This window comes from Rhinopithecus roxellana, chromosome 3, assembly GCF_007565055.1.
Source record: "Rhinopithecus roxellana isolate Shanxi Qingling chromosome 3, ASM756505v1, whole genome shotgun sequence".
Classification (NCBI taxonomy): domain Eukaryota; kingdom Metazoa; phylum Chordata; class Mammalia; order Primates; family Cercopithecidae; genus Rhinopithecus; species Rhinopithecus roxellana.
In genome coordinates, this window is record NC_044551.1 from 146,767,759 (window position 1) to 146,775,750 (window position 7,992).

At 40.6% G+C, this 7,992-nt stretch overlaps 1 pseudogene across 1 annotated transcript; it reads right to left on the reverse strand.

Moving 5' to 3' along the window:
- Nucleotides 1-738: 738 nt before the first annotated feature.
- On the reverse strand, nt 739-2,891 carry LOC104662968 (annotated as a pseudogene). The gene is made up of 2 exons (XR_748066.2): nt 2,635-2,891; nt 739-2,330 (listed from the first exon to the last, which is right to left on the reverse strand). The product of XR_748066.2 is annotated as a methionine adenosyltransferase 2 subunit beta-like (transcript).
- Nucleotides 2,892-7,992: the final 5,101 nt, after the last annotated feature.

The window sequence follows — 7,992 nt, forward strand, 5'->3', positions numbered from 1 at the left end:
GGACGGAGAATGACTTCGACGAGTTGACAGAAGTAGGCTTCAGAAGGTCGGTAATAATAAACTTCTCCAAGCTAAAGGAGGATGTTCGAACCCATCGCAAGGAAGCTAAAAACCTTGAAAAGAGATGAGACGAATGGCTAACTAGAATAAATAGTGTAGAGACAACCTTAAATGACCTGTTGAAGCTGAAAACCATGGCACGAGAACTGCGTGACGCATGCACAAGCTACAATAGACGATTCAATCAAGTGGAAGAAAGGGTATCCGTGATTGAAGATCAAATTAATGAAATAAAGCAAGAGGAGAAGTTTAGAGAAAAAAGAGTAAAAAGAAACGAACAAAGCCTCCAAAAAATATGGGACTATGTGAAAAGACCAAATCTATGTCTGATTGGTGTACCTGAAAGTGACAGGGAGAATGGAACCAAGTTGGAAAACACTCTTCAGGATATTATCCAGGAGACTTTCCCCAACCTAACAAGGCAGGCCAACATTCAAATTCAGGAAATACAGAGAACACCACAAAGATACTCCTCGAGAAGAGCAACCCCAAGACACATAATTGTCAGATTCACCAAAGTTGAAATGAAGGAAAAAATGTTAAGGGCAGCCAGAGAGAAAGGTCAGGTTACCCACAAAGGGAAGCCCATCAGACTAACAGTGGATCTCTCAGCAGAAACTCTACAAGCCAGAAGAGAGTGGGGGCCAATATTCAACATTCTTTTTTTTTTTTTTATATGCCAGCAGTACATATTTATTATTATTCATGAATGGTGAAAAGACTTACAAGGCCCATTATTATGAGTATAACCACACATATGAAATATCACTTACTGGTGACATGGGATGAAAAGGACAGTTATATATTTATATTAAAAAATACACATTTGCATTCAATGTTTACCTAGGAAAAATATACATGTACACACGCTCTTTCAAGTGCTCCCCTAAACTGCTATAAAAGCAGGAAGCATCAAGCTGTAGAAGCTCCAATATACATAACATGTTGAAATATCTCAAGCATAAAAACTGTACGTAACTTGCAAAAATAAAGTTCCTTTCTTCAAACATTTTGATCTGAGCTCAAGCAAAGCAAATAATGAACACCAATGATTTTTATACCATTTCACACAGTTTAAAATAATGAACATGAAAAGGTCAACAGCTTCAAAAATCCTGAAAATATGGAGGTTATGAGAATGAACAATGCATTTCATCTGAAAAGTCTACAGCAGATCTGCTTCATCCTGGCTCTCAAATATTTAAGGATCTAATTTACTGTACTCAAACTCCAAGTTTAGCCAGGACAAACAAAATGACAAAAAGAAAAATTACTGCAAACAGGGCAACATTGTCCTTTAGTTTCTTTAGACAATTTCACTAGTGCAAGAGCATCATTTACCTGAAAGATCCTAAGAGTCACAATTAAAGTACTCATACAAAACTATTTCGTTTGTTCTTTAAAAAGTGCCACACACTATACTTTTCATTTAAAAAAAAAAAAAACCCAACACAAATAAACTAATGAAAGACCATTTGTCTCCATCTCTTGTCAATGAGGAAAGGCCAAAGTGATTCTTTGATTCCAATTCGAAATGGTGTTCGTTGGCCAATGCCCAAGGTCTCCAATTTGGAGCAGTCAAGCTGAGCATTTCTTGGACGCTGTGCTCCTAGGACAGGGCTGTCAGTAATAGGTCTTAAGTGACTGCTGGGGAGGTTGAAGACATCTGCAATTGCACATGCCATTTCATACTTAGTCATCTGTTCATTGCCAGACCAGTGAAAGGTTCCCTTAATTGATGTATCCAGCATTGTCTTCTCTGCTAGCTGCCGGCACACAGTGGCCACCTCTTTGACATGTGTGAGGAACCTCTGCTGCCAGTGATCCATGTTTGCTGACTTGTTGCTGCACTGCACTTTATCAAACACAACAGTCACAGCACATTCTTCAAGCTTTTCAACTTCCCCATACAGAATAGGAATCCTCAAAACAGCAGCTCCTAAAGTGTTCTCCAGGACAGCCTTTTCTCCATCTAATTTTGTTTTGCCATACAAATTTAGGGGAGCTGGTATGTCTTCCTCTCTTTAAGGTGGATTTGTTCCATCAAATACATAATCTGAGCTAATGTAGATGAGAAATGCCCCAACAGCAGCTGCTTCCTTTGCTAAATTCCCAGAAGCATCCACATTAAGTTGAAAGGCAGCATCTGGCTGATTTTCTACAACATCTGGTCTTCTCTCTGCTGCACAATGCACTATAACATGGGGCTGAAAATCATCAATGATGTGATGAACTGCATTAGAATCCAACAGATTGGCCGGGCGCGGTGGCTCAAGCCTGTAATCCCAGCACTTTGGGAGGCTGAGACGGGCGGATCACAAGGTCAGGAGATCGAGACCATCCTGGCTAACACGGTGAAACCCCGTCTCTACTAAAAAATACAAAAAACTAGCCGGGCGAAGTGGTGGGCGCCTGTAGTCCCAGCTACTCGGGAGGCTGAGGCAGGAGAATGGCATAAACCCAGGAGGCGGAGCTTGCAGTGAGCTGAGATCCGGCCACTGTACTCCAGCCTGGGCGACAGAGCGAGACTCGGTCTCAAAAAAAAAAAAAAAAAATAGAATCCAACAGATTAACCTGTTCAAATTTTGGTCTTGCTCTTCTAAAACCACAGCCAACAGCATGCCAATTATTCTGCTGAAATTATTTGTGTACAGCTCTGCCAAGAAGCCCAGTGGCACCAGTAACCAGAACCCTCTTATTAGGGATGTTAACTTCCTCCTCCACCAGCCGGCAGCTCCCGGGAACAAAGTGTATAGAGAGCTCTTTCTCCCGCCCCACCATGCCCGCTGTCTTCACGCTGCAGCCTCACTGGCCGCCACCTCCTCCAACCCAGGATCAATGCAGGCCTCCTCAACATTCTTAAAGGAAAGAATTTTCAACCCAGAATTTCATATCCAGCCAAACTAAGCTTCATAAGTGAAGGAGAAATAAAATCCTTTACAGACAAGCAAATGTTGAGAGATTTTGTCACCACCAGGCCTGCCTTACAAGAGCTCCTGAAGGAAGCACTAAACCTGGGAAGGAACAAACAGTACCAGCCACTGCAAAAACAGGCCAAATTGTAAAGACCATCAATTCTAGGAAGAAACTGCATCAACTAATGAGCAAAATAACCAGCTAACATCATAATGACAGGATCAAATTCACACATAACAATATTAACCTTAAATGTAAATGGGCTAAATGCATCAAGTAAAAGCCACAGACTGGCAAGTTGGATAAAGAGTCAAGACCCATCAGTGTGCTGTATTCAGGAGACCCATCTCATATGCAGATACATATAGGCTCAAAATAAAGGGATGGAGGAAGATCTACCAAGCAAATGGAAAACAAAAAAAAAAAAGCAGGGATTACAATCCTAGTCTCTGATAAAACAGACTTTAAACCAACAAAGATCAGAAGAGACAAAGAAGGCCATTACATAATGGTAACGGGATCAACTCAACAAGAAGAACTAACTATCCTAAATATATATACACCCAATATAGGAGCACCCAGATTCATAAGGCAAGTCCTTAGAGACCTACAAAGAGACTTAGACTCCCACACAATAATAATGGGAGACTTTAACACCCCACTGTCAAAATTAGACAGATCAATGAGACAGAAAGTTAACAAGGATATCCAGGAATTGAACTCATCTCTGCACCAAGCGGACCTAATAGGCATTTATTAGGAACTCTCCACACCAAATCAACAGAATATACATTCTTCTCAGCACCACATCACACTTATTCCAAAATTGACCACACAGTTCGAAGTAAAGCACTCCTCAGCAAATGTACAAGAACAGAAATCACAACAAACTGCCTCTCAGACCACAGTGCAATCAAATTAGAACTCAGGGTTAAGAAACTCACTCAAAACCACACAACTACATGGAAACTGTACAGCCTGCTCCTGAATGACTACTGGATAAATAATGAAATGAAGGCAGAAGTAAAGATGTTCTTTGAAACCAATGAGAACAAAGATACAATGTACCAGAATCTCTGCTACACATTTAAAGCAGTGTGTAGCAGGAAATATCTAGCACTAAATGCCCACAAGAGGAAGCAGGAAAGATCCAAAATCAACACCCTAACATCACAATTAAAAGAACAAGAGAAGCAAGAGCAAACAAATTCAAAAGCTAGCAGAAGGCAAGAAATAACTAAGATCAGAGCAGAACTGAAGGAGATAGAGACACAAAAAATCCTTCAAAAAATAATGAATCCAGGAGTTGGTTTTTTGAAAAGATCAACAAAATTGATAGACCACTAGCAAGATTAATAAAGAAGAAAAGAGAGAAGAATCAAATAGATGCAATAAAAACTGATAAAAAGGATATCACCACCGATCCCACAGAAATACAAACTACCATCAGAGAATACTATAAACACCTCTACACAAATGAACTAGACAATCTAGAAGAAATAGATAAATTCCTGGACACGTACACCCTTGCAAGACTAAGCCACAAAGAAGTTAAACCTCTGAATATACTAATAACAGACTCTGAAACTGAGGCAATAATTAATAGCCTACCAACCAAAAAAAGTCCAGGACCAGATGGATTCACAGCCAAATTCTACCAGAGGTACAAAGAGGAGCTGGTACTATTCCTTCTGAAACTATTCCAATCCATAGGAAAAGAGGGACTCCTCCCTACCTCATTTTATTTTATTTTATTTATTATTATTATTTTTTGAGACAGAGTCTTGCTCTGTTGCCCAGGCTGGAGTGCAATGGCCGGATCTCAGCTCACTGCAAGCTCTGCCTCCTGGGTTCCCACCATTCTCCTGTCTCAGCCTCCCGAGTAGCTGGGATTACAGGCGCCCGCCACCTCGCCCGGCTAGTTTTTTGTATTTTTTATTAGAGACGGGGTTTCACCGTGTTAGCCAGGATGGTCTCGATCTCCTGACCTCGTGATCCGCCCGTCTCGGCCTCCCAAAGTGTTGGGATTACAGGCTTGAGCCACCGCGCCCGGCCGCTACCTCATTTTATGAGGCCAGCCTCATCCTGATATCAAAGCCTGGCAGAGACAAAAAAAGAGAATTTTAGACCAATATCCCTGATGAACATCGATGCAAAAATCTTCAATAAAATACTGGGAAACTGAATCCAGCATCACATCAAAAAGCTTATCCACCACAATCAAGTCAACTTCCTCCCTGGGATGCAAGTCTGGTTCAACATATGCAAATCAATAAACGCAATCCATCACATTAACAGAACCAATGAAAAAACATATTATTATCTCAACAGATGCAGAAAAGACCTTTGATAAAATTCAACATCCCTTCATGCTAAAAACTCAATAAACTAGGTATTGATGGAATGCATCTCAAAATAATAAGAACTATTTATGACAAACCCACAGCCAATATCATACTGAATGGGCAAAAACTGGAAGCATTCCCTTTGAAAGCTGGCACAAGACAGGGATGCCCTCTCTCACCACTCTTATTCAACATAGTGTTGGAAGTTCTGGCTAGGGCAATCAGGCAAGAGAAAGAAATAAAGGGTATTCAGGAAAAGAGGAAGTCAAATTGTCCCTGTTTGCAGATGACATGACTGTATATTTAGAAAACCCCATCGTCTCAGCCCAAAATTTCCTTAAGCTGATAAGCAACTTCAGCAAAGTCTCAGGATACAAAATTAATGTGCAAAAATCACAAGCATTCCTGTATACCAGTAACAGACAGAGAGCCAAACCATGAGTGAACTTCCATTCACAACTGCTACAAAGAGAATAAAATACCTAGGAATCCAGCTTACAAGGGATGTGAAGGACCTCTTCAAGGAGAACTACAAACCACTGCTCAGCAAAATAAAAGAGGACACAAACAAATGAAAGAACGTTCCATGCTCATGGATAGGAAGAATCAATATCATGAAAATGGCCATACTGCCCAAGGTAATTTATAGATTCAGTGCCATCCCCATCAAGCTACCAATGACTTTCTTCACAGAATTGGAAAAAACTACTTCAAAGTTCATATGGAACCAAAAAAGAGCCCTCATTGCCAAGACAATCCTAAGCAAAAAGAACAAAGCTGGAGACATCATGCTACCTGACTTCAAACTATACTACAAGGCTACAGTAACCAAAACAGCATGGTACTGGTACCAAACAGATATATAGACCAATGGAGCAGAACAGAGGCCTCAGAAATAACACCACACATCTACAACCATCTGATCTTTGAAAAACCTGAGAGAAAGAAGAAATGGGGAAAGGATTCCCTGTTTCATAAATGGTGCTGGGAAAACTGGCTAGGCATATGTGGAAAGCTGAAACTGGATCCTTTCCTTACACTTTATACAAAATTTAATTCAAGAAGGATTAAATACTTAAATGTTAGACCTAAAACCATAAAAACTCTAGAAGAAAACATAGGCAATACCATTCAGGACATAGGCATGGGCAAGGACTTCATGACTGAAACACCAAAAGCAATGGCAACAAAAGCTGAAATAGACAAATGGGATCTAATTAAACCAAAGAGTTTCTGCACAGAAAAAAGAAAAAAAAAAAAAAAAAACTACCATCAGAGTGAACAGACAATCTACAGAATGGGAGAAAATTTTTGCAGTCTACCCATCTGACAAAGGGCTAATATCCAGAATCTACAAAGAACTTAAACAAATTTACAAGAAAAAATCAACCCCATCAAAAAGTGAGCAAAGGATCTGAACAGACACTTCTCAAAAGAAGACATTTATGCAGCCAACAAACACATTAAAAAATAGTCATCACTAGTCATCAGAGAAATGCAAATCAAAAGCACAGTGAGATACCATCTCACACCAGTTAGAATGGTGATCATTAAAAAGTCAGGAAACAACAGATGCTGGAGAGGATGTGGAGAAATAGGAATGCTTTCACACTGTTGGCAGGAGTGTAAATTAGTTCAACCATTGTGGAAGACAGTGTGGCAATTCCTCAAGGATCTAGAACTAGAAATACCATTTGACCCAGCCATCCTGTTACTGAGTGTATACCCGAAGGATTATGAATCATGCTACTATAAAGATACATGCACATCTGTTTATTGTGTCACTATTTACAATAGCAAAAACTTGGAACTAACCCAAATGTCTGTCAATGATAGACTGGATTAAGAAAATGTGATACATATACACCATGGAATACTATGCAGCCATGAAAAAGGATAAGTTCATGTCCTTTGCAGGGACATGGATGAAACTGGAAACTATCATTCTGAGCAAACTATCACAAGGACAGAAAACCAAACACCGCATGTTCTCACTCGTAGATGGGAATTGAACAATGAGATCACTTGGACACAGGGCGGGGAACATCACACATGGGGGCCTGTCATGGGTTGGGGGCAGGGGGAGGGATAGCATTAGGAGAAATACCTAATGCAAATGATGAATTAATGGGTGCAGCACACCAACATGGCACATGTATATATATGTAACAAACCTGCACGTTGTGTACATGTACCCTAGAACTTAAAGTATAATACAAAAGAAAAAAGAAAAAAATCCTCCTAGAATCGCTTGAACCTGGGAGGCAGAGGTTGTGGTGAGCCAAGATTACACCACTGAACTCCAGCCTGGGCAACAAGAGCAAAACTCCGTCTCAAGAAAAAAAAAAAAAAAAAAAAAAAAAAAAAAAATCCTATGGCCAGGTGCGGTGGCTCACAGCTGTAATCCCAGCACTTTGAGAGGCGGAGGCAGGTGGATCATGAGGTCAGGAGATTGAGACCATCCTGGCTAACACGGTGAAACTCCATCTCCACTAAAAATACAAAAAATTAGCTGGGCGTGGTGGTAGGCACCTGTAGTCCCAGCTACTCAGGAGGCTGAGGCAGGAGAACGGTGTGAACCTGGGAGGCGGACCTTGCAGTGAGCCGAGATCGCACCACTGTACTCCAGCCTGGGCGACACAGCAAGACTCCGTCAAAAAAACAAATCCTT